At 46.1% G+C, this 27,321-nt stretch overlaps 1 protein-coding gene across 1 annotated transcript in view; it reads left to right on the top strand.

Annotated features, from left to right (window-relative positions):
* The first annotated feature begins 4,728 nt into the window (after positions 1-4,728).
* Insc (INSC spindle orientation adaptor protein) overlaps positions 4,729-27,321 on the top strand; it is a 105,601-nt gene continuing 83,008 nt past the window's right edge. Inside the window, exon 1 of the mRNA XM_055627662.1 lies at positions 4,729-4,806. The gene's annotated coding sequence lies outside the window, so the exon portion shown is untranslated. The remainder of the gene's footprint in view (positions 4,807-27,321) is intronic.

Here is a 27,321-nt window from a genome sequence, read left to right as displayed (position 1 = left end):
GTTAGGCTGGGAATCTAGATTTGAGCTGAACTGACCCCTGACTTTCTTTTGTTCTAGAAGGCAGTGGTTCTTAAGTGTAATTTCCAAATGACTTCCTTAGAAATGCAAATTATTGGGCCAAGGCTGCCTTTCCCAGAGCCACTGCCTGCATTACTGCACTTGCTGATCTGATTGTAGGGGTGTTGTGGTTTGAATGTGAAAGGTCCCCCATAGCCTCCTGTATGCTTGGCCCCCAGCCGCTTTTTTTTTTTTTTTTTTGGAAGACTGTAGAACTTTCAAGAGATGTCTCACTGGAGGAAATAGGTTTGAAGGGGTGGGCCTTAAGATTTTCTGACCTGGTCCCAACTCCTGTCAGCTTTCTTTCTTGTCAAGATGTGAGGAGGTGGGCTGGAAAGGTGGCTCAGTGGTTAACAGCACTGTCTGCGCTTCCAAAGGACCCGGGTTCAATTCCCAGCACCCAGATGGCATCTCATAACTGTCTGTACCACCAATTCCAAGGAATCTGACACCCTCACACTAATGCACATAAAAAAGGATGTGAAGAGTGAGGAATGCCAACTGCCCACCGCTGCCAGCATGGACCAGCTTCTGCCATGCTGTAAGCTCCCACCACAACGAATGGAGTCCTCCACTATGCTTCCTGCACCACAGTAAACTGCATCCTTCAAACTGTGACCCCAAGTGACGTCCTCTCCCTTGAGATGCTTCTTCAGGTATTTGGTCAGAGTAACTAGACAGATGATATTGAGGGTTACAAACCCCTCTCTCTAGGCTGCCATGCAAAGTCATCCTCAGGCCCTCCTGGGCATGACCTTTTGGGGGTGCCCAGCTTGTAGAGGCTGCTAGCGTAGCAGGGAAACTTCAGGCAGAGCCCAAGTTCCTGAACTGCTGAACTTGACTGAGCTTTCCTTCTGCCCATATCTTCTCTCAGCTCTTCAGGCACAGGACTTTGCCGGTTGTCCTGAATCGTTGTTGGGCCCTCCCTCCTCTATCATCTTTCTGAGCATGGTTCTATTCGAAATGACGCTGATGCTTCTCTTGGGTGCTGTGAGCTCCCAGGGGCTCCCTCCAGCCTCTCATGCTGTGGGGGTTGGGGACTCTTTGAGCAGCCAGCCTGTGGGCAGTACTCACTCATCTTCTGAGGACCCCTTGGCATGAGGTTTGTGACTGAATCAAAAGGATGTGGGAGTGCTGGTTCTTCTCTTAGAGACCAGACAGGTAATGTAGAGAAAGCTGGACTCAGACTACGCCTAGGTGCTGGCGGATGGACCTGGCTGAGCGGATGGTAAACCTGAAGTCTTTCATCCGTTTGGGTGTGAACTTGCGCAGCATGTGAAACTGGTGGATAGACGATAGCCCCTTTGGGAGGAGAAGGCTGTGGATCAGGCTGGAAGAGGCTTTTTTTTTCTGATGTAGCTCTGGATGGTTCTTAGATTCCTAATTGGTGAGGTGGCATAAGCTATCTGTGACCGTGCCTAGGGAGCGTGTGTGTGTGTGTGTGTGTGTGTGTGTGTGTGTGTGTCCTGTGCACCTATGTGGTTTCCCGTGAATATCTCTATGCAAATTTTAGTTACTTTCCTTATCATTGTCACGAAAAATCCTGTTAAGAAGCAACTTAAGAGAAGAAATATTTGTTGTGGCTCATAGTTAGAGGGTCTAGTCTACCATGGTGGGGGAGGCATTGAGCAGCAGGCGGGGTTGGGTTTCCTCACAACTCATCTCTGTGGACCAGGAAGCAGAGAGCCAGAGTGATCAAGCTGGCTAAATCTGGGGCTGGGCTGTAACCCATAGGTCCTGTCCTCTAACAGCCTGCTTCTCTAGCGAGGCCCCACCTTTTACATTTCTACAGCTTCCTGAAACAGCACTGCAGCTGGAGACCATGTGTCTGTCTGAACACACGACCCCGTGGAAGACATTTCACATTTGAGCCACTCTACCCTTTATACCACCAGCTGTGAGGCCAGATGGGTGATCTGAGCCACCTGACGTCCAGGGTCCCTGTCTGTGTGATGGGAGTGACATCTGTGAAAAGTCACTGCAGTGGCAAAGTGCAATGAGCCACTTTGCTCACTGTTCTTTGTGTTAGTCTGACCACCACATGCCTCACGTGAGCTGCTTGAGTCCCCTGCCTCAGTTTCTTAGTGTGTAAAATAGAGACGTACTAAACTTGATGCTTCTAGGATGGATAGAGCAAAAGCTCTGAGTGCCATGTGTAACCTTAGTAACTGGAATCCTACTCTCCTTCAGTGTGTGGCTGTGTCTGGGGAAGACACTGGCTTTGTGAATGTCTCTGCCCACGCATATGCTAACATTTGTTTGTGCTTATATGGACAGGCCCCCCTTCTTATATGGACAGGACACCCACCCCTGGATGGGGTTTGCTGTTGGCTCATGCCTGGGCTCCCTGAGCCAGCCAAAGCCTGCAAAGGAGATGGAATTTCCATTAACAATTAAGCAGGTCAGTGCTTGGGAAGCCAAGCAGACAGAGGGGAGGGGGCTCAAGGGAGGATACTTTAACTCTGAGCTCCTGGGGCAGCCTCCGTCCCGTGCAGCCTTGAAGGTCTCATCAGCCTTTGCTTTGAACCGCAGGCCTTCCCAGGGTCATGGCCCAGAAGGATGGGTGGAGAGAATGGAGCTGCCCACAGGGCCCTCTGTAAGGGCACCTGAATCACTGCAGCCCAGACTGTCACCATGAGGCGGCCCCCTGGGGATGGAGAATCCACTCGAGAGGGCCCCGGAAACTGGGGCTTTTGGGGAGCCCAGGAGTCCAGGAGGCTGTGCTGCAGTGTAGGTATCTGGGAAGGGTGTGTGTGTGTGCATGCATTTGTGTGCATATATGTGTGAGTGTGCACGGTTTTGTGTGCATGACAGTGGGCACACGTGTGTGCCTGTGTATGTGTACATGTGTGATGTGTGTTATGTGTGTGTACTTATGCGTGCTTCAGCGTACGTGTACCCGTGTCTATGTATGTTTTACATATGTATGTGTGTACATGGGTGTATGTCTGTGTGCATATATGTCTTTGTGTGTATATTGGTGTGTTTGTGTCCGTATATATTTATGGGCGTGCATGTGAGCATAAATGTGTCTGTGTGTGTTTGTATTGTGTGTGGTCTGTGCCTGTGTGTGATTATGTACATGTGTGTGTTGTATGCACGTGTAAATGTCACCATGTGTGTATGTGTCTCTGTGTATTTATGTGTGTGTGTTTATGGTGTGTATGTATTGGGTTGCAGCTTTAACCACAAGTTCCTCAAGAATACATGTAGCAAACCAAGTGATGATGTTTACTTTCAAATATAGGTACAAGGTTGGACCCAGATTCAGAAATAAAAGCCCTCTGAGGCCTCTTGCTAACGGGAATACCGTTTAAGACCCAAGCCTCACTTCTGACGTGCTACCAACCATCTGTGCAGATGTGGTTATGATCCCGCTATGTATACAGGGAAAGTAAAGCTCAGAGCAGTTGGGTGACATGATTCAAATGCAGCTAGAATGTAGGTGGTAGAGGGAGGACAGAGTCCAGGTTATTTGCATGCCCCTTACTCCACCGGTATCTCGTGGAGAGAAGATTCTTCAAACCAGCACTTGAGGAAGGTGTGCTATGGTGTCAGCACCCAGCCAGTGTTGCCTAGGGGTGCCAGCCCTGTTCCAGGGAGGAGACAGACCCTTGGATGAGGGACTGAAGTCCTCTTACACAACTAGGGACACAGTCACGCTGTCTGGACGGAAGCAGGCTGGAATTGAAACTGGCTTATCCTGAGAATGGGCCACCTGCAGCGCGAAGGCCCCAGAGAGCCAAGGTGGGTGATTTGATGTCAAAGCTATGGTATGCCCAAGGCCAGGCGGCAGCAGTGCCAGCCAGAGCCTGAAGCAAGGAACAGGAATGTTTAGTTTGAAGGAAGAAGCCTGGGCATTGTACCGTGGAGGCAGCACTGAGCCTCCTTTCCCTGAACACAGCAAACCTCCTGCCGGGGCTCCAGGGGTGAAGAAGTGTCTTTTCTTGGCAATCTATGAAGGTACAGGGTGGAAGGCATTGGATGGAATGAACTAGAAGCTTCCTTTCAGTCTAAAAATGTAGCATTCCAGAGCTTTTGGGCCCGCACCAGATTTTTGTGGACTTAGCCATTTGACATACAGCCCAGGGGTGAGGGTGTCTCATCAACACCCCCTGTCATTTTTGGCAGGTCTGTGATGTGGAGGGTGACTTAAGTGGGTAAATAAATTTCCAAAGGGAAGCACCTGCAGTGGGCAAATCCAGTCGCATTCCTCGTGTTCGGGGCTGCTCAGTGGGGCTGCGCCCTCCTCAGGGATGGGAATTGCGCCCAAATCTCTCCTCGTTTTCTTTCAGCTTCAGGAAACTGATTGTGGAGGCACAGTCCTTTCCCCTCTCCAGATGTTGGCATGCGGGACACATGTGGGCGCCCTCGCCTGGCCGGCTCTGGTGGCTCTGGGTGATGGCTCAGCCCAGGGGTGAGCCGGGTCTCTAATTAGACCCGACCACGTTCTCATTCCAGAGTTCCCACAGATGACAGCGCGCGGTCTCCACCGTGGCCAGGGGCTCCGAAATAGCCCTCGCGCCCTGGCGGAGCCTCGCAGGCCACGGTGCCTGGCGCGGGACAGAGGTTTGGCTGGGTGCGCGCCGCCAGGAAAGAGCCTGGGGGCGGGGGTGGGGGCAGCGGGCGGCCTTAGGCAGTGCCGGCCCCCGTGGCCACTCTGCGCCTGGCCTCCGGAGTTCCAGCTGCTGAGAGCTGCCACCCACCGCTGGCTCTGCGCACTCCCGCTTTCTGCCTTGTAAACTCAGAGTAAGTAAGCAGCAGCGGGGATAGCTAGCTCCCGGGGCTGGCTTCAGGGCTGGGGCTGGAGCTGCTAGCCCAGTCGTGACTTTCAGGCTGGCAGGTGTGATTGTGTTAGTGTGAGAGTTTGTGAGTAGGAGTGAGTGTCATTGGTGGGAGGGAGTGTGTCTAGCATGTGTTTTTTTTCTAGTGTGTGTGTGTGTGTGTGTGTGTGTGTGTGTGTGTGTGTGGCCTAAAGCATGCCCACAGGTGTGGCACACAGGTGGGTGTAGCTGTGGCAGGGACAGGAAGGTGTCAGGGGACAGAACCTGCCAGTGCGGATGAGGGTGAGAGATGGCTTAGAGGTAGAAGGTGAGGATAAGGATCAAGAGGTATCTGAACCCACACTTTCGAGGGTGACCTGACTTGCCTCCAGCTGTTGTCCTCAACTGAGGTGTCTCCCTTGTAGGTCACGCAGCTTTGGTTTCCCAGGGCTTTGGGCCACACTCAAAGCTCTCATCCAATGGCATTCGAGTGAATGAGATTCTGACTGATCTTACTCCACGGGGCCAGGAGTGGAACTCCACTTTTACAACCAGGAAAAAAGACAGGGGGACAGGGGACGCTCACCCATGTACACTCAGCGCAGCCACATGCTGCACATCTCACACACCCACAGCAAATGATGGCACGCATGCAGTGTGCACCCACGCTGTAAATGCGAGGGCAAAACCACTCAGCCTTGAATTGACCTTGACATTGCCTCTAGCCTCCCCTGCCCCCCATTTTTATGCTTCACTGGTCATCTCTGAAAAGTGGTTTCAGAAACCAGTCCTCAGTAGGGGGATCGTTGCCCCTCAGGCTTTGGCTGGGAGGAAGGGAGGAGGTGATAAAATGCCTTTGTGTGTCTCATCTTTTCTACACTACGGCTGGCCACGGAGCCCAGCCCCCGGGCACTCTTAGGCCTTATGGGCTGGTTCTGAAACACAGCAGTTGCTCTCTTAGAGGTGAGGAGGCCAACCTAGGCAGGTGAGGTGTGCTAAGCGAGGGTGTGAGTGAGTCCCAGCTCCTGTAGCTGGCTTTATGACTTAGAGTCATCCTGCTGTGAGTGAGACCACGGGCCTGGGCCGGGGCTGTTATGGTAAGTGGACCCATTTCTTCAGTCACCCCGCCTGCAGCTGCTGGGGAGACAGCCTTTTCAACACTCCCCTCTCTCCTTCAGCAGTTATGTGGAGAACATGGGGGGCACTAATAACTATGCTTGGACCAGAGTCCCCCCCCAATCCAGGGCTGGTACTTACATTTATGGTTATTATTTCATTATGGCTTCTAGAGCCCACCTGTCCTGGCCATTCCCTTCATCGGTTTCTGTGATGTGTCCAAATCCAATGTGCTTCTTCAGTTGAAATGGGAAATGATCCACGGTCAATCATTTCCAGAATGGTCCACTAGGATCTGTCTTTCCTTTGGTCCAGTTCTAGACCTGACCCCTAGAGATGGAGACCCCTAGGCTGGCTGTGGCTAGCTTAACAGGTTTGCTGCAGAGAGAAGGAAGTTATTTTCCCTTTCTTGTTTCCCTTCTCACTCTGGCTTCTAGGAAACTCTCAGACTGCTAAATTCTACTAAGTTAATAAGAGTTACCACTTCAGTTTTGGTTTCTACTTTAATAACTTTATAGACTACATTTTTTTAATTGTAAATTCCCTTATTTTTTATAGAAGAAATGAAAAAAAAAAAACCAACAACAACAACCAACCACTAGTCAGGCGTTCAGTTAGCCTCTGACGATTGAAGCCATGTTATTTGGACTTTCTTCTTCTTTTTTTTGTGACATCTCCCCTTGGAAATATTTCATCTAAATTTTAATCTCTAACTTTCAGTTGTGACTTCTGAGCTGGAGCTCGGATTGGTGACCGTGTCTCAGGCTTTTCTCCCTAGTGGCTGAGAGAGATAATGGCAATCTCTGTGCTGGTGCAGACAAAGGGGATTGTCTAGAATGAATTGGGGCATTGACCAGCTCCTCTGCTCCGAGGGCTTCAGCTGCCAGCCCCTCTGTGTCTCAAAAGCCCTAGTGTCTGGGTGCCCAAGGGGGTTTGATCCTTGCCCTAAACCTGGCCATGGCCTCATGACTGCCCCTTCCTCATGTGACCCTGCCTTGCCCAGGGCTTTGCTGGGAGGTCTGTGTCTCTTGGGTCTGAGCCCTGTTTCCCCGCCGCATGATTGAGGTCTGTGGAGACGGAGCTTGGAATGAAGAATGTGGGCCTTCGGAGTGTGCAGGGGCTCATGAAGGGTTATCTTGCCTTCTCCTCTTGGTCTACAGGATGGTGCTCGGCCCCATGTCTTTCTCCAGAATGGGTCCCGAGTCTTTTAGATAGCCAGAAAGCCATGTTACTGTGATTGGTAGAGAATCTCGGTATCACAAAGCTGGTGAGAGCTCTAATTCCCCCTGAGAGGTTATTTTACCGTAGAGGCTGCTGTGTTTGGGGGAAATGCCACGGTAGGGCTACACTTGCACAGGGCAGTGGTTAGAGTGCCTGGTGCTGACCTTTCAAGCCCTGTACGGCTGACTGCTTCTCCAGGCATGCTAAGCCAACCATATTGGGTAGCCATTGCTCATGTTCGAGGCTAACTGTAAGAGAAGCATTTGACCACAGAAGGAGAAATCACGGACACTCTGAGCTTGCTACTGGGCAAGGCTCAGGGGCTTTGTTCCTTTCTGGATGAACAGAATCTCAAAGTGGTTCCACGCTGAGGATTCATTCTGGTTATGCTCTGTTGGTTTCCCGACACTGAAACGGGACCTGGGAAGCAGGCTTAAAAACAAGAGGGCATCATACGGGATGCCAGTGTGTGAGCGGAAAGGCCACTCACAACGTCCTACACTCAACATCCAGTAAATGCCACTTCTCTGGCTTTGGATCTTTGAATCTTTTGTTTCATGAAACCTCTAGGACAACTTCTGAAATGGGTCCTTGCATCTTAGACACAAGGAGACTGAAGCACAAGAAAGTCAAATGAGCCCAGGGTCAGAGCCAGTTATACTTACTTGCCAGGTCTGCCACGCTGGAGTGTGCAGTGGATAGCTCCTGGCCACTGAGTGGGACAGAGAAGGCCTCCATTTTGGAAGCCTGAAAGCAGGAAAAATGACCCCTTCAGGTAAACTAGGGGAGAGGTCAAAGGTTTGTCTCTATCTGGTACCAGGAAGTGAACATCACTAGCATTGTGGCTGAGCAGTACACCTGCCCTTACCAGCCTCAAATAGGAATACTCTTTAGGAAACACGAGTGCATGGCAAGGGAAGGCCTCACAGGCCAGGTGAAGATCTCCTCCCAACATTATGAGGTGAGCAACATTGGGATCCTGTGGTTTTATTCTTCCCTGGAGCAATCTCTGTTCTTGAAATGTAGCCTCCACCAAAGAGCCATGATCTAGCCAGTCTAAGCTCCCCTCCTCCAGCTCTAGGTACCCCCAGTGCCAAGCTCTGGGGTGTCCCAGATCCCCTGAGGTTGTCTCTGGGCAGACAGGACTCTTCCAGGCGTGATGCAGTGTCTGTAGGCGTCAGCAGTTTGGCTGAGTAATTGTGTATAGTGCTCAGTTTGCACTGGAGAAATGGAGGGCTAGTCTTACAAACCAAATATCTTGGTTTGGAAACCCTGTGAAGTGTGGCCTGTGGTCTGAGAGGGCTGCATTGTGAGCCTGTGTGCCCTGCTGGTTTAAAAGATGCCATTGTGGGACAGAACATTTCATCCAGGCCATCTATCCTAATGGAGTCGGAGGTGGGTAGCACACACTGACCATGTGCGAGGAAGAAAGCATAAGCCTTGCAGGCAGGAAGAGCTGATGTGTCCCGTTCCAGTTTGCTGGCCTGTAACATGGATAAATCTTATTATAGCAGCGATGACAGGAACAGGAAAGCTTTTAAAAACCTAGCATCTGGCATAGAATAAACATACCCTGAAAGACAATCTCCCCGGTTCCCATCCCTTCCGCTTTCATGAAAGAACGCTAGACCAGTGGCAAGAGAGGTGGATACCAGCTCTCCTCAGCCTCGGAGCTTGCTGTGTTATCTTGCCTTCCCTGTGCTTCTCCTTCCTTCCATGTAAATCAAAAGACAAGCTCCTTTTCCTTGCTCCTCTGTATATTTTAAGGATAGTGAAGAACTCAGGGACAAATCTAGTAGTTCAGTTACTACTGAGTCACTACTCCATGTCTGCTATAACCCTTTGTTATGCTAGGACCCAGGCAAAACATGTGATAGAGGGAAAAGGAGCATCCCTGTCTCCAGGTCAGCCTCTGACCATGTGACAAGTCAGACATGCCCGTCTGTGGGTATGGTCCATACAGGCTGGGTCCTCTCCAGCTGTGCACACTGGAGAGGCCTTTTCAGAGATGGCACCCATGGTCTGCATCCTGAAAGACAGTAAGTAAGTAAAGAGGAGGACTTTCTAGGCAGAGAGACCAGCATGTGCTAAGGTGTTAGGCTGTGTGTGTATGTGCATGTATGTGTGTACATGTGTGTGTTATGTTCACATGCATGTGGACACATATATGTGCAGGTATGTGGACACGTGTGTGCCCATGGGTTGTATTCTTCAAAGACTGTGGAGGTACAGTCTTTGGTAAGTTGCTGAACCCAGGGCATGCCCATTTGGCTAGTCTAGCTAATAAGCTGCCCTCGGGATCCTGTTTCTGCCTCCCTAGCACTGACTACAAGAGGGCTGCTGTGTCCACCTGACTTCATGTGGTACTAGAGTTCCAAACACCAGTCCTCATGCCTGCATGGCAAGTGCTTCTCCATTGAACCGGCTCCCCAGACTCTTCTAAGCTTTTCTTAATGGTAAGCTTGGGGGATTTTAAATGACCGTGTCTGGAGCCTACTGTGTGAGTGCTCAGTGTGATGGAAATGAGACAGGAGACATTGCAGAGAGCTTGGAATTGGGCCGTGATGCTACACTCAGCTATCCAGAGAGTACTCTCATATTTACAGGCAAGGCAACAGAATTCAATAGAAAGGTTGTAGTCCCACGGGAGATCACTTGTTCACTCAAGAAATGTTTATTAGGCGCTTACTATTTTTATGTCACTTTGAATTTTGACATCATATTAAACTTTTTTTGTTTGTATTTTCAAGACAGGGTTTCTCTGTATAGCCTAGACTGTCCTGGACTCGCTTTGTAGACCAGGCTGGTCTCGAACTCACAGAGATCCACCTGCCTCTGCCTTTGAGTGCTGGGATCACAGGTGTGCGACATCGCACCCAATTTCAAGGCCTAAGGTCTGTCGTCCCTGAGTGAGCTTGAACCACCAACTTTTCGGTTAACAGCCAAATGCACTAACCGATTGAACCACAGAGACAGTCATTAAAACTGCAAGGCTAGTTAAGAAATCCTCTTTGTCTATAGTTTTCAGCTGATTACATGACATATATATATATATATATATATATATATATATATATATATATATATATATATATATATTACCATTCTGATTTTCTTTCTCCCCATAACATGAAAATATATCCCTCTCACTTATATGTTCATTTTCATTGCTTTTATAATTTATGTCATGGTTGTAAATATATTGCCATAATGTATCTTTTGACTAAATGTGTGAACACATACACCTTTTCTTATTTCCAGTGTATGTTTAGAGAAAGGCCAAGCTACTATCTCGGCACAATTTGTGTTCATGCGAGTCACCTTTCTTATAGCTGTGGCGGTCCTGATGAAAGCAACTTAAGGAAGTAAAGGGGCTTTTGGCTCATGATTTGAGGGGGTTCAGTTTATTGGTGAAGGCCGTGAATGCAGTGGCAGAGAAAGTGGACTTTTTGGACTCATCTGGCTTCCAACTTTCCCCTTCATATTCAGGATGGTCATCAGTCTTCAGTTAAGTCTCTCTGGAAGCACCTCCCAGACATGCCCAGAGCTGAGCCTCCTGGCTGATTTCAGCTCAGTAAAGTTGGTGATCAAGGTTATATACATCCCAGCCTTGATATTATTTGTGTGGCCATACCATCTTCCTGCCGGATCTCGTCTGTGGATGATGCTAGCGACATGTCTCTTTAGTCGCCTCTGCTTTATTTCTCTGGACCCTTTGGTTTTGAACAGTACCGGGGGTTATTGAGTTGACCCTGCTCTATTTTGGGTGTTTGGTGGTCTGCAGGCCTGGAGTCAGCTGTGTGCTTTGGGAGGGCAAATGTGTCCTCCAAAGCCACAGAGTGGGACAGTCTGATGACAGAGGCTATCAGTGCTCACTTCAGGTGACATCTATCATTTTTCCACAGTGAAATTACTGGTCTCCTCTTTTTAAGTTAATTATTGACTTGTGAAGAGATATTTTGAGAACATAGACATGTATTTGCCATCAAACTTACAGTGATACAGCAGTCATAATTTTGAATTCATTATATATATGTTATTTTACTATCAGAAAGGTTACTAATTTTCTCCCTCCCTCTGTTCCTCTTTTTTTATTCTTCACTCGGGCCTCATATATTCTTAATTCATTGGATGAATCAAGTGTCATATTTATTTTAGCTTGATGGTCACAATGATCTCAGATACAGTCAGTGGGATGTAAGCTGGATTCTGTTTCTTTTCAGTTTGTTTCAGTGATTCTCTGAGTGCTTCCTTATTATCCGGTGTAGCAAGAAGTTAGGGTTCATTTTGAGCCTCCCTTTTTCCAGCCTTGGAACTAGCCATTTGTTTGAAGAGTCCAAGCTCCTTTAATGGGGGAATGGCATCTAGAAACCCAACCGGAGGCAACCTGTGTCCTCGTTATTGGTGTGTATGCTCTTTTGAAGGACCAGGACATGCATATTTATTTCCTTTTACAGTTAACCGTTACAGCATGTTGCTAAATGTGTGTATGCATGTGTGTGCATGCGCGTGTGTGTTTTAGAAGAAGTAACACTGTGAATCCGATGTAGAGGGTAACAGGGCAAGGGTATGTTGGAGTGAGGGGCAGTTCATGAAGGGCCTCTTTCAGAAGATGATATTTAAAGTGATTTGTGTGTGAAAAGGAGAAGCTGGAAGGGGAGAGAGCCAAGGGGTTGTTTTAATTACATAGGATGGAGACAAGGCAGAGTCAACACCACATAGTAACTGGTGAAGACAGAAAGTAGCAGAGATGCAGGCACGGGGCCTCCCAGTTTATGTCCACAAGGCTTGTCAAACTCAACACATTCAGGGTGGAATGCCTGTCACTGCCCCCTGCAGGTCAGTCTCAGGCATACCTGGTCCTCAGTGAGTTTCAGAACTCACTGAATGCCCTTTCAATCTCAACAGCAGCACAAAGCAGAGAGATGAAGCCACCGTCCTCATCATCTCTCCGCTCTAAGGCCAGGTCTGCCATCTGCATACTTGTTGATGTGTGTGTGTGTCGCTTAAGTCCATCTTTCTCTCCATCTTCACCAGCATCCCCTAGTTCAAGGTATCACTCCAGACACCTGAGTGACCCCATTATGTCCACACTGGCTGCCCTCCAGTTTGTCTTCACAGAGCAGCCAAGGGAGACTTCAGGACAATTCTGGTCAGGTCATTTCTCTACTTCAAAGCACTTCAATGGCTTTCGACCATCTTGGGATAAAGATCAAATTCCCAAGTAAGACCCACCAGGTCTCACTTGTCTGGCCCTGTCTTCCACAGCCCTCCCCTCACTGCCTTGCCTCAGCTGGGGGCTGCCTCTGAGGCTTGTTTCTTTATTCTTGCTGCCATAGGCCTTTGCAAGGGCTACTCCTCTGCCTAGAACATTCCTCCTTCCTCTCCTCACCTGACAAATTTCTCTATATCCCTCAGTTCACTTTTCACATCCATGACTTCCCTGACTAAATAAAATACCATTTTATAGACTTTCAAAACACATTGTACTTCCTTTAAGGACTCATCACAGTAGGGATTTCTGTTCTGCTGTAATAATGAATTTTATTTTATTTTATGGTACTTTGTGCTATCTGGGACATTTCACTTTTGTGTAGTGCTGGTAGGTTGGTAACACATTACTGGCACATGCCACAGGGACACACTGAGTGAACAGATAGATGAACAGATAGATGGGTGAATGAGTAACAGAAAGAAAATTTAAGTGAAAATTTTATTTAAAGATAAAGACAAATCATTCAACTTGGAACTTGTACCATCTTTTGGGCCAGTGGTAGGAGATTTGTGGAGATGGTGAACAAATCTGTGTATAATCCCAAGGAGTGCTCTGGAGGAGGCGGCTGAACTCCAGTGATAACGCTGAGCTCTGGCCTCTCTATTTTCCCCACCTCTGGTTTGTTGAGCGCATATGACATGGGAGTGGTGTGAAAGATCATTAGCATCAAAGGGAGGCCCCTGGAGTAGCCTGTTTTACTGTGGAGGGAAACAGAGAAGCACCCCAAATGATTTTGTGGATCAGCAGCTGCCAGCATGCATCTTGGCTGGACGTAAACCCAAAGAGAATGCAGAGACCCGGGCTCACAGACCCAGCCAGCCCCCCTTGTGAGAGCTAAAGCGCTAGAACAGGCCATGTGGTCCCTCTGGCTCACTCATTCCTGCATTCCTCACTCTCCTGTCACTCATCAATCTGTTTCCTCTTCTTTTGGTCACTTCCCCACCCACCCATCTGCCACCTACCCACTCATCTGCAAGCAAGAATCGATGTTGGGTGGATTTATAGGCAACGCTCACAGCTGAGGATCCCCTCCTCTCTTACATTACTTTAACCCATTGTCCTCACAGCCCAGAGGCTCAGGTAAGGAGCCAGCCATGGGGTGGGGGTGGGGAGGCTTGCACCACGCTTACTAGGTACTGTTTATCAGCGTGGCAGTTTTCTCTGTCTCTTTTTCTGCTGACCGACTCTTTTTCCTTGGTTCCCTCTCCTGGCTCCCTTCTTGTTCTCCACTTTGCTGAACTCCCTTCCGTGATGGCTTAGGGAACTGGTTGCTCAGACTGGTAACTAGGTATATGCAAAGTGGTTGCAGGGTTCTGCAGAGAAGGCCAGGTCTCAGTCAGGCTCCAGAGAGAAGGCGAACAGCTGCCTCTGGGGCACCCTATTTTTATTTTTACTTTTTTAAACATCAATTGTCCTTCAATCCTACGGAATTTGCCAAGATGCTGGAGATGTGCCTTAAAATACGGCGTTTAGAAACCAGTGGTGATAACTCTGGCTGCCCTCTATACATGCTGTCCTTTCAGTTTTCTGAGGACTGTCATTTACAAAGTGAATTTACTCTCCAAATGGGTGCTGCCCATCTGCTGTAGCAGACAGGGTCAGAACTAAGCAGGAGAGGACAATAGCATCCCCATCAGATAGCAACATCTTGGAGCAATGCCAAGGGTGCCAAGGGTCTAAGTTACAGACTCATTTACTCATTTACTCACTCTCCCATCTATTCAAGCATCTGCTTAGCATCTGCTGTGGGTTGTGCATTGCTCTAGACACTCAAGAAGCAAGAGTGGGCAAAGCCAGTGTCAAGTCCTTACAGGATTTGCGTTTTGGTTTGGGAGGACAGCTGGCAGGTCGTATGCAGGATGCAAACACAGTTCACCGTACCAGGTAGATGTGTAAGAGGTGGTGAAGGAGCAACAAGAGTGGGGAAGATTTGGATAAGCACACGTTTAAGCAGAGGTCACTCTCTTTTCAGTCTTTTGGCTGACATCAAGCAGAGGCCTGGAGGAGGAAAAGATCCAAGCTATGGGAACATTTTGGAGAGGAAAGGTAAACCCAAAAGGAAAGGGTGAAGGCCCAGAGGCATGTGTGGGGAAGGTCAGTAGGAATGGAGTGAGTGAGGACAGAGTCCACAGGGGAGAGGTCAGTGCAGGAATGGTAGCCAGACCCCGACGTTCCCTGTACGCCATTCAAACAGCGATCTGAATGACAGCAGGGACGTGGGAAGGATTGAAGAGCGTGTTGTCATGCTTTGGTTGATACAAAGAGAATAATAGATTGTAGAAGGGGAAGGTAGAGAAGAGAGAGTTTCTTTTAGTAACTCAAGAGACAGAGGGTGGTCATCACCGACCGTTCATTCTTTCCATCCCACAGGATTTCTCTGCCATGCCTCATGCATTTTCCAATTTTAGTTTTAATTAATTATAATTATTTATAAGCTATGTGTCTGCATATGGATATGGGCATGTGAGTGAGTGCAGGTGCTGGAAGAGACAGAGATGTCAAATGCCCTGGAGCTGGAGTTACAGGCAGTTGTGAGCTGCCTGATATGGATGCTGGGAACCAAACTGAGGTCCTCTGAAGGACCAACAAATTCTCTAAATGACTGAGCCATCTCTCCAGCCCCAGGCCTGCTGGTTTCTAAGACATGCAAGATACTGGCTGTCATGGGCATATCCTCGTGGGACTTTGGCCCTAACAGGGAGACAAAGTGCACTATAGGAGGTCACTGGACAGTTAGGAAGCCAAGTGCCCTCAGCAAACCCAGCATAAATAGAGTCAACACTGCAGTCTTATAGCCCTCTCGTGGAGGCCAGAGTAAGCATCAAATTATGGGCACATTTAAACCAAATATTGACTGATGGGGTGGGCAGGCTAGTCCTGAGGACAATGGGGCGGCGTTCTTGAGGCTGAAACCTAAGGGAGTACATGACAGCAATACAAAAAGATGTGGGGCAAGCTGGGGCCAAGGTCTGACAGCTGTGAGTAGGATGCAGAACTTAGGTCTGCATGGAGGCGTGGGCTGAGGGGAGTAGAACAAATTCCCAGGAGGCTGTTACAATAAAAACTGTGTTAAAAGAGACTGAGGCTGACATCAGCGCAAGCAGGTTAGGCTGGGGCTGGGACCCCCAGAGTATAGGCTGTCGGGGTGGTCCCTAGAGGCACAATAGCTGGGGAAGCAGTTATGTCGGGGCTCCAGTGGCTAACACGGCCAACAAGAGAAACGAACATCTATCATTGGGATAAACCCCGGATGTCCTTTGTCACTTGAAGCCACCTTTGAACAAAGAACATAGAGTGGCCTGGCTTCTTGGCAGAGTAAGCTGGAGGGGAAAGGCTGGGGTCTAGTCTCTGGTTGTGAGTGATTTTCACAGGCTTCCAGTGGGGGCATTGCACTGTAGAGACAGATCTGCCGCAGGCACTCATCAGCCCCAGGCCCCCCTTCTTACAGCTGGGAAACTGGAGGCCTAGACAAGAGGCATACATGGCCCTAAACCGTTATATCTCATGGGGGTTGTTAAGGCTAGAGTCTGGGCTCTGGTAGCACCAACAATCTAGGCACTGCCATCTATCCAAATAGGCTTCAATTAAAGGGACTAGTAACAATGAAAAGCAGGGAAAGATAGTCCAGCGCGGTCACATTGGGAAGAGGAACAAATAAAGAAGGCCAGGGACCTCCCCAAGTCCATCTTTAGGGTCCTGACCTGAGGTCTAGATTTAAATAGAAGGGAACTGGTAGCATGACTAGTCCTGGTCAAGGCATAGTCCTGCCATTTTCATCGTCCCAGTCCCAGTCCCTCCTGCTAGAGAGAATGACCAGTTGTCAGAATTGTGTAAGCTCTTTTTGGAGGCAACCTCTCCTGGCCAGTACTGGCTTCATCTGTTCCTCCTCCCAGCTCTTGGAGGAATTCCAGTTTCTTGGAGCAATTGTTTCAACAGTCTGATAGACAAACGAAGGAGTGCATGCAGTGACTCTCTTTAGAATAGCTACATTCCTGCCAGGATGTCTGTCTATAGAGTGCCCACTCATGGCAAAAAAAGTGAAGCACCTCATCAGACTCATGCTTCGGCAATTACGGTGCTTTACCTAATTATGCCTTTGCATATCTCTGCCAATGGAAGAGAAAATCCTATGAAAAGGGCAATTCATCTTCATCTTTAGCATAAAACTAGGGATTGAAGCAGAGAGGATGCTGTATTGTGTCTCTCTCTTGCCCTTGACTAAGATGGGCTTGAGACTTCTCTCAGACATCATTGACTAGAAAGACCTATGGATGGGACTTTATGGATTCATGTAGCTTTTTTTTTTTTTTTGTTTCTTTGTTTGTTTGTTTTTTTCTTTTTTATTATCATTTATTACAATTTATTCAATTTGTATCCCGGCTGTGCCCCTCCCCCTGTAGCTCCCTTCCCTGCCCCTCCCATCTCCTTCCAATCTCCCCCTATGCCCCTCCCCTAGTCCACTGTTAGGGGAGGTCCCCTCCCCTTCTATCTGACCCTAGCCTATCAGGTCTCATCAGGACTGGCTACATTGTCTTCCTCTGTAGCCTGGCAAGGGTGCACCCACCAAGCGGAGGTGATCAGAGAGCCTGTCACTCAATTCATGCCAGAGAAAGCTCCTGCTCCCCTTACTATGGACGCCACTTAGATACTGAGTCTATGGGCTATATGTGAGCTGAGGTTTTAGGTCCTCTCCATTCATTTCTTTAAGAGCAGCTTTTGACAGTTTTCATTCACAGCCAGTTGCAAAGTCTCATATCTTTTGCTGTGAAGTTGCCTGGTAGCACTACAAGAAAAACCTTCCCATTCAGAGGGAGAGCAGCACCAGGAGACCCAGCAGGCACTGGAAATGTGTGTGTGTAGGGGTTGGGTTAGGTTCATTGCTCAGCCTAGGCTGAGGCTTGGTCTCTGGCAACTGTATAGACCTACTTGTGTGTTGCCTTGATGTCTCAGGACCAAAAGCCCCTTTAAGTATAGACAGTTTTCATATTCTTGGTGCTGGAGCTGACTATTGATAAGGCTCCAAAAGCAGTCCTCTGACTCAGTTTCTCTGACTCAGGGCTGACGTGGGGCTCAGGGGCAGCAGTGCGAGGGCAGGCAGGAGTAACAGGGGGGACTTTGTCTCCCCATTTCCACTCACTTTCTGTTTTTGTTTGGAAGATGTGTGAGTTCTGAATCAGTTTCTGTCTTCTTATCACCATTAATAATCAAGTTTTAATATTCTTTAGGTAAATCTTGGGATGATTATTCAACCTCACAAATTCATTTCAGGATCAGTATTCCTTTGTATTTACTGGTTAAAAAAAATCTTACAGTATAGGAAAAGTACCCTGTTTTCAATATATCTTGGCTATGCATTTAGATTCAGAGTGTCAAACTCTAAGGAAAAATTCTGTTGGGGTTTAGCTGGAATTCCCACTGAATTTATACAATAGATTTTTAAGTGTAGATTGACACTTCTCATCATTTGCATGCTATTTTAGATATCTGAATGATCTCTTGAATTACCTGGGCATTTCTTCATATCTTTTAGTAGTGTTTTACAATTATCTTAAGGGCTTGCATAGAAAGATCACTTTCGTTTTCTTTATGTATTTTCTTGCTCTTTGTAAAGGTCTTTCTTCTTCTGCCTCTTTCCCCGCTCCCTCATTCATATGCTGTTGATTGGGACTACACCTGAAATTTATATATTTATTCATCAACAACTTTCTAAGTTCCTTTATAACTTAAGAAATACTCATCTGTAGACACTATTGGCCTTTAAACGAAGGACAACAAGTAGCAAACTCATAGCTGTATTCTCAGAAGAATACAGCTATGCAGAGGTATAGTGTCTGGGTGTACAGAGATGCATGGGTTCTTGGCTTGACAAGTAATCACAGCTTTACATATGTAGGTGTGTGACATGGTGAACAGAGCAGGTGAGTTTTAACCTCTACTCCCCCTGTGGCTGTGTGCTACATAATGGCAGTTTTGATTCTGACATTTCTCACATATGCTTTTCTTTTTATCCCAGATCAGATTCTAATGTAATAATGAATCAAAGTGGTGAAAATTGGGCATCTGCTCTTATCAGACCTGCTTTCAATGGGTAGTTAAGCATAGTATTTATGATACTGTTTTCAAGTAGATGTCTACTGATCAGTCTAAGGAAAGTCCCGTTTATTCCTAGTTTGATCAAAGTATTCTTTTTCTAAGTTACTATTGAATTTTATCAAATTATTTCTGTCTATTGATAATAGTCATGTTCTTTTCTGCTTTGTAAATGTGGTGAGATTTATTATAATGTTAAAATTATTACATATTTTAAAGCTAAACCTAATATGGCCAGGCTGTACTATCTTTTCCATCGATGTTGGGTTTTGTTGTCTATTTTAGCATATTTTCTTTTCTGCTATGTAAAGGATTGGTCTTTATATCTTCATGCTTGTGTCTTCTTTTCTCTTTAAACGTATTGTGTGTGATATATGTATGTATGCAGGTACAAATGCTCCTGTATACACCTGGGGAGTCCAGAGCTTGACATCAGGTGTCCTCTTCTATTGGTCTGTTTTCTTCTTCTTCTGAGACTGTAGCTCTGGTGGGTTCAAATGTTTGGGGACTTGTCTTGTCCCTGACTCTTGGGTGTTGAAATCACAGGTGTGAGCTACCAGGTCCAGCTCATTTCTTCTTTTAGACTGATTTTTTCTTTATTATTGATTTGTTTTCCCTCTACATATTTCAAAGGGAATATCTTCCCTCTTCTCTCTCTTCTTTTACTTAGTTACCTCTATATTATACAAATGATAAAAACTAACAAATTTAAAGTTATTTTACATCATTATTTTCCTTCCTCTGTAACTAGAAGCTTACTGCATTTTAACTTACTTTAATCATTCCTTTCTGAATTCATGTACAACATTTTAGACTCAGTTTCCTCTTATCCCACAGAACAATTATTATATTTGTTATTATAGTCAATGCTTGTTTGGATTATTCACAGTTTCAACTAAGTGGCACAATCATTCATTTTTGTGTCTCAACCTCCCCAGGTAATATTCCATTCCTTCTGAATGCCTTTAGAATTTTCTTTCTTGTGAGACTTTTTGCTTTTCCACTGTTTTAAAAGCAGGTTCCTCTGGATACATAACTCCAGGACAGCCCTTCCCCCAAGCCAGGTGCTTTCCTCGCTGCCTTCTGTCTTGTGATTGATACTTAGCAGTTATGTTCATTTAATTCCTGTTTTTCTCTGGATACTTCCAGCATGCTAACCATTCTGTTTACCTTTGGGCATTTCCAAAATCCTTTGTCTTTGGTGTTCTTTAGTCTTTTTAATTTTCTAAGATATGTGCATCTTTTGTATTTATTTTGTTTGTTACTCATTGTTATTTTTGGCTTTGAAAGCTATTCTGTTTGAATTGTACTTTATACATAAGCTCTCTTATCTTTCTTTGGAATGGTTCATTAGACTATGTCACTCTTCACTCTTAGCCTTAGTTTTCTCATTTTTTTTTTTACTTTTTAAAAGTTTATATTTTTTATAAATTACAGTTTATTCACTTTGTATCCCCACTGTAGCTCCCTCCCTCACCCCCTCCCTCATATCCTCCCATTCCCCTCCCCAAGTCCACTGATAGGGGAGGTCCTCCTCCCCTTCTATCTGACCCTAGTCTATCAAGTCTTATCACGACTGGCTGCATTGTTTTCCTTTGTGGCCTGGTAAGGCTGCTCCCCCAGGGGGAGGTGATCAAAGAGCCAGCTACAGCTTTCTCATTTTTAAAGGTATCTGTGTCCTCTGAGCTTCACTTTGGATAACTCCTTTTGTTCTGTCATTTGACACACAATTACATCTTTTAATTCTTTTTGGTTATTTCTTGGAGTTGCAGGACTATAATTTGTAGCCTTTGTTTCTTGAATCTGCTTCCAAGAACTCTATTTTGTTCCTTGGAATGAAATTTTGTAGTTGAGCTCTGCCATCAATCCCCTAACAAGTGATGTAAACCCAACCAATGGCCTCTATGAGGGTCATGGCATGGTAATTAATTCTCAGATTTTATAGTTGACACTTTGCAGAGAAGGTTGGTTTCTCATTTTTCTGTGTTTATTCTTTCTGGATGTGTATTTGATTCTTTCTCTTGGGGAATCCCTAGGCTTTGGCACCTGTCTCCCTTGCCCTACACACAAAAGAAACAAATGCTTGATGGATGAAACATGTCACAGGTGTTATCAGTGGAAACTCCCTTCCATACCTCATCCTATTTTGGCCTCTCCAAATTTATTCCTTTTTTGGCCAGCTCAGTGATATATTTTTAAGACCATAAAGTGGTTCATCTTCATTGGATTTAGAAGCACCTGTGAGACACACCTTAGAGCTTGTATTTCCAAAGTGGTTTAACTGAGGGGCCAAGACATACCCTGAATGTAGGTAGTGCCATCCTTTGGTCTAGGGTCTGAGCCTAAATAAAAGGGGAAAGAAGGAGGAAGCCAGCTGAGCATTCATTGCTCTGCTTCCTGATTGTGGACACAGCGTGCTTTTCCCTCCTGCAGCTGGGGCTTCCTACCATGATGGGCTGCCCCATCCATCCAGAAGACAGGATCAACCCTTTCATTCCTTACGTTGTTTTTTGTTGGCTATTTTGTCACAGAAATAAGAGTAGTGACTGATGCTTATAAATATCTTTATATTTAAAGCACTTTTCATGGAGAAGTATTTAGGCTATCTGATCTATCATTTTACTAGAATTCAAAACATAATGTTAGTTTTCTGTGTAAGAAAGGGGTTCCAAAATAATAAATAAACAAATAGAAAGATAAATAGATAGGTGAATAGATAGATAGGTAGATAGACTCCATTGCCAACTAAACATCAGCTGCTGAAAACCAGGGACATGTTCCCCTGGTGGGACTGCCTTGACGGGTCACAGGGGAAGTCCTAATGCAACTTGATGAGCTGGGTGGATGGAAAAGGGAGGGGGAGGGGGAAAGGGAAGGGAGAGACAGGTGGGGCTCTGAGAGGCAGAGGGAATGGGCTACAAGGATGTAAAGTGAATAAAATAAATAAATGAGAAAAAAAAGAAAGAAAAACTGTAATATGCCATGGAGGCTTGGCAGAAAAGGTAGTGTTCTCATCCCTACTCGACTCTTTAACCATGTAAGCTAACAAATCAAGAAATTTCCTTGTTTTATTTCAGGCATAACAGTGGGATTGATTGTTTTGGATGTTTGGGGGTATAAATATGTTTATTTATTTGATACAGTTAGAGAAGTTTTTGGTACATAGCTAAGTGCCAGATATCACAATTCATTGAATTAAAGATGTGATGAAATGAAAGACACCACATGCTTGGTAAAAAGGGATGATAGCTCCAGTTAAACTACGACAAAGCCAAGGTGCCATTGTTAGAGTCCGACAGACTGCACCTTAGAATCGCATGGCTGTAGCAGTAGTGACTGTTATCATGAACAGATGTGTGGGAGCAGAGAGGGGCATCTTGGAGACAGATTCAAAGCCCCAGAGTGGTGGTACTTTATTCAAGCCCACCTTCATGTTGACTGAGCTCCCGCCCTGCTGTAGGCACTGTTCAAGTGTTACTATAACATGTGATGTGCTAGGAATAGCATCAGGCCTTGTTAATGCAGCATTCTACAAAATTCTGGCCTTCAGTTTTGCTGTCTACATAGTTAACTGGAGTAGGCAGATATAGACAGTGTATCTGACACCCCCTCCTCCAATCTTAAAGGATTCTTCGGCTATGTACATTATAGCAATGCCAATAGTGTGTTGAGAATGAATATTTGGGGAGAGCGCATCGTTGACATTTTGGTAAGAAACTGGGCACATGGAGAGATGCCATGAAACTTCTCATGTAGTGTCTCATGAACTGGCTTTTGGGGTCAGGATAGATTCTTAGATTGTTATTTGCTTCTGAAGTGCTATTAGCTTCTGCATGCACTATGCTCTTAGGGTAGTCTGACATCACAGAATGCATTGTATTCTGATTTTACAGATGAAAAAAAACCCCAAAGGTCAGAGGGGTTGAAGTGAGAGCTGTCATAGATTTCAGTGGCTTCTGTGTTCTACACTGTCAAGGTCACTTAGTCAACTCCAGTGCAGAGGACTGAGTAGGGAAAGCAATCAGAGGAACCTGGTGTGTCCTGGTTGTGCTGTCATTCCTTCATGGATTGAGAAGAAAGGACAAGTTGTATTTATGGAGATATAAGATGCTGTAAATTCTTCTTCATCTGTCTTCTTTCTCAAGAGTATATAGACCCCTTCAACTTGGGTCTTCGTTATGACTCAGAAAGGGAAATAGCTTGCCCAGTGTGACCTCTGAGTGTGATTTATGAAATAGAATGTATTCAAAATTTCCCCATATTGGAGCTATCCAATTTTCTCTAATGGCCTTCATCTGAGAGTTATGTCTATTCGTAGCAGTTACAACCAGCAAGTCATTAGCGTAGAGCACGGTGATGGTTAATTTTAGCACTGTGGGATCTGGGCCCAGTGGGGAAAGTCTCTCTCTTCTGCAAATCATAGATAAGCAACATTTGAACACTTGGATAATATTTATATCAGGGAAGGCTAGAAAGTAATCATTTAAAGTTTGAAAATGAAAAAGCTTTTGAATACTTAGAGTTGAGCTGGCAAAATGGCCTTTAGCTTCTTCCCTCATTTATGTACTTTTGCCAGAAGAGACATGGCACTATCTATCTGTCTGTCTGTCTATCTATCTATCTATCTATCTATCTATCTATCTATCTATCTATCCATCTATCCTCTCATTGGTATATACAGAATTCTCATTTTATACCAATTATGTATTGTGTCTTATAGAAAAATGAAACCTGATGTCCAAGATCACACACTAATTAACTTGGGGAGTCTAACCCCTGAATGTGTATTCTTAGTCCACAGAGCTCTTGTCAGGGAAGCTCAAAAGCTCAAGGAAGCCCCTTTTCAGGGAATAGTGCTCCTCAGGTCTCAAAGTTTTGGCCATCAATTCTCAGTTATAATCTTCAGGAAAAAATTGCCAGCTCAATTAAGTGCGTCCTGTGAAGCTTCCAAGGCACAGGGCAGCTGTGTAGGTGGTCTTTGCCCCAGAACCAGGGGCTGTATTTCAAGACTTACCATGGGGGCAGCCATAGGTTTCCTGATTCTACACAGGCTTTTGGTGGAGGCTGCATAGTGGTTTGTTTCAATGGGTGATGTATAACACATAGAGAATAAGTGGTTGTACAAATTAGGTCCTGGGAGACATGGGTTCCAGTAGGGATAGCTTGATACTGTGTGCCTTAGTGAGGGTTATTGTTTCTGTGATGAAACACCATGACCAAAAGCCACTTGAGGAGGAAAAGAGTTTATTTCACTCATGGTTCCATATAACAGTTTATTATCAAAAGCAATGAGGGCAGAATCTGGAGGCAGTTGCTGATGCGAAGGCCGTGGAGGGGTGCTGCTCACTGGCTTGCTCCCTGTGGCTTGCTCCACATGTTTTGTTACAGGCTTCAGGATTACCAGTAAGTGCACAATGTTTTCTCTCTCTGACTCTCTATAGATTCACACACATCCCTGAGCCAACTTACCTGTTCTGTCTTCTTACAAAGAAGGATGCCTTGAGGAACTTCATTTCCCTCACCACTCTGCTTCCCTGTTCTTGATAACTACAGCAAATCATAAAATCAGGCATAGCTATCTCTGATTTATAACTGGACACCAAATTTCCACGATTTTCTACTACAGACACTGTGAGGCCTCTATTGGTTTTCCTACAGCTCTCTCCTAGGCAAAGGCTTATTGGGATTTTCCAGGGAATGGTAAGCGGTTTATGGGGCATGTGGGCATGTCCGAGGCATAGCTGTGATATTCAGCAAAATCTTGATCTTATCTTTCTACTTGTCCACATTAACCTCTTCCATGCTTCTGTCACTCATCTGAAAAGCAGGGATGATGGAGTAGCCAAACTAAGGGAATCTGTTAAAGACCAAGCATAAAGTGTTGAGATCAGTGTAAGCAGCCAGGAAGTCTTTCTCCTCTCCTCCCTTTCATGATTATTGCTGTTATACTGTGCAAGGCGGCTGGTCTCGAGAGTCCCACAAGTTCTAATATCCTAACAGTATGATTTAAGCTCCCCTAGAAGACTGGACTATTTATTCCTGGGCAGCACAGTCTCTGTCCTGACAAGTCCGTGACGTGGTTTCATAGAATTTTTGTGGCTTTTAGGTCGAGTCTCAAAGGTAGATAGATCCAGGTCAACAAGAAGAGGGTTGGGTCCCCATCTGTACTTGGCTGAAGCTGTTCTGTATCACACAGTGCTGTGGAGACCTAGAGGGGCTAAGGCTTATTTAGTGAGTCCTAAGGTCTGTTCTGCCTGCTTCTTGGCTTCTGTGGCCTGACAGCTGTGAGGGGCTACCAGGGTTTTTCTCCAGGGAGCTGGAGCTTTCTATATTTCATGAGGCTTAGTCTGTTGGGCAGGGCCAGGTGGCATCCCGCTGGGTTTTGTGCACCTCCCCTGGGGCTGAGAGTCCTTGAAGTATCTGATTGCTGCAAGGCGCCTGGCACTGCAGCTAGCGACGCAGGGATAGCTCCAATGACTGTCTCTGTTCTTGCCCCAGATCTGAGACCCTGAGTTCAGATGTTGGAGGGAGTTAACAATGAGGGAGGCTCATTGTTAACTCAAAAGCTGTTCTCTATTCTTTCTTTTTCTCCCATGTTCCCAGGGCTCTAGTGCTCCCTCTAGAAGCTTCCACTGTCTTCTGAATCAAACTGCTGTTGCTGGTCTCCCTCGCTGGGCTTCATCCACGGCTCTGAAGCTCCATCCTAATTGTTTCGCTTCCTCACCCAAACATCTCCAGTGGCTCCGAACATCCACAGGATGGGAACTTAGAGACTAGAAACACCTGGATCTTTCATGTCCAGGACTGTACAGCACGCCTCCTCCAGCTTCACGAGGGACACCCAGGTTCCCTAAATTCTTGCTACATTTTCTGCTACAGCCCAGACCGCCCAGCTGGCTCTGAATATCACTGTCACATCCTTAGCTGACAAAAATCTCAGCTTGCCTTTGAGGATCAGCACAGATCTCACCTCCTTCTCTCCTTGCTGAGAACGACCACCCTGTTTCCTGTATCCCATTGGGGCTGTATTCCTTTAAAGTCTGCCGTATTTCAGAATGTTCCACTTTCCAGAAACACCTGCTCCCAGAGCTCATGATGCTCAAGATCTGGTTTTTACTGCTTATTTTCCTCCTTAATCTTCCTTCTGCTCCTTTCCTTCCTCTGCTTTTAATAATTCCAGATTCTCCTTTGGAGTTTTAGTATTGGGACTGTGCTCCAAGGAGGTTTTCATGGCGCTTTCTCCCTGCTGTCTGACTTTGTACTCTCAGGTGTCCTCCAGATCTCTTTTGATTATCTGTCAGTGCAATTTTCATGAAGCATCCTGACTGTCCATTGGTTCGTTCATCTGTCCGTCCAGAAGAGCTTCATAAACATAGATCTGTGGGTGGGAGGGGAAGCTGCCCAGCTGGGCATGATCAGACAGCGAGGACTACAAGAACTTGGAAGGGACAGGCGCCATTATCTTGTGGCTGGGAGGATGCTGCGTGTGTGCTATGCAAAAGCCCCACCCCCATGATAGTTCTTCTGAATACTTGGGCAACACTGAAATGGTTACCATTGTCTATCAGTGAGGAAGCTGAAGTAACTTCAACAACATCTCATCTAGCCAGTCAACAAGTACTTTTTAACCAGACAACTTGTAGCAGACAACTTGTCGAGAATGGAGGAGGCAGCACCGAGCAGGCAAGGCCTCTGTGCCTGCCCCAGGACCCTCAGGGGAGAGATATACTAAGTTGCTAATGTTGTAGTTAAGTTTGGTAGGTTCAGTGGAGGAGAAACACTGAAGGTCTTGACTCCACCAGCTGAGGAAGCCCGCCCTGGGGAGTGGTGCTCTGAAAGGTCATAGGGATAACTTGGTGAGGAAGGTGGAGGTTAGGCTGTCATAGAAGAGAGTGCTTGGGAAGAGAAGATGTGGGTGCTAAAACGATGAACAATAAGCAGAGTGGCTGGATGGCAGAGAGGGACAGATGAGAAGTTAGAACAGTGTTCAGGGGTCAGATCTATGGATTCTAGGTGGGCTACCCAGAAAGAAGATTTGACCTTGGTGTAGCAGTAGGAAGCCCAATGTGGTGGGGGTGAGGTTGTGGTTAATAGTGAGATGATATGATTTGACTTGTGCTATAAAGCGTTGTGGAAGTGTATTGAGAAAGGTTTGAGTTGAGTAAATCTGGAAGACCCTGGTGACCTCCAGAAGTTCTCTCCTGGATTAGAATGATAAATGTCAGGGGATAATGAAATATTGGAGAATGAGGGAAATGAAGCTGTTTGGGATTATTTGTAGGCTGTACATGTAGAACCTACTAGATTTTATCTCCTAGGCATTTTGTACAAATTCACAGATTAAAGAAGAAAATTGTAATAAAAACACATATTTCAGGGCTGTTTCAAAGAGTCACCTGCATACCAGCTACTGAAAAACCTGATTTTCCTGCAAACACAGGCTCCAGCAAGAAACCTCTCATGTTCAAAAGCTCTATACAATTGATAAAGCTGAGGTCTTTTGTTTCTGTTCTGTGTGACCAACTGCATTTGTTACTACTGCAAAGCGTTCAGGATACAAACGCCCAGCCTTTTCTGTTTAAATATCATAGCATGAAAATTCATGATGGTAGGGGTATTTCTCAGATGTAGGAGGTAGAAGCATGTGTCAGAAACCAAAGAAACAATATGTCTATGGATTATCTTAATGCCTATAGTATTACAGTTCTACAGATGAGAAAGAGATATGGAGACATTAGGACAGTCCTATTGACCTCCCAAAGGAAGCCGTATTCTCTAAGATCCTCTAAGAGACATTTT

Source organism: Psammomys obesus, unplaced genomic scaffold, assembly GCF_907164565.1.
Source record: "Psammomys obesus unplaced genomic scaffold, mPsaObe1.curated_primary_1811, whole genome shotgun sequence".
Taxonomy (NCBI): domain Eukaryota; kingdom Metazoa; phylum Chordata; class Mammalia; order Rodentia; family Muridae; genus Psammomys; species Psammomys obesus.
The sequence above is the reverse complement of the archived record's forward strand: the minus strand, read 5'-3'. Positions and strand labels throughout refer to the sequence as shown.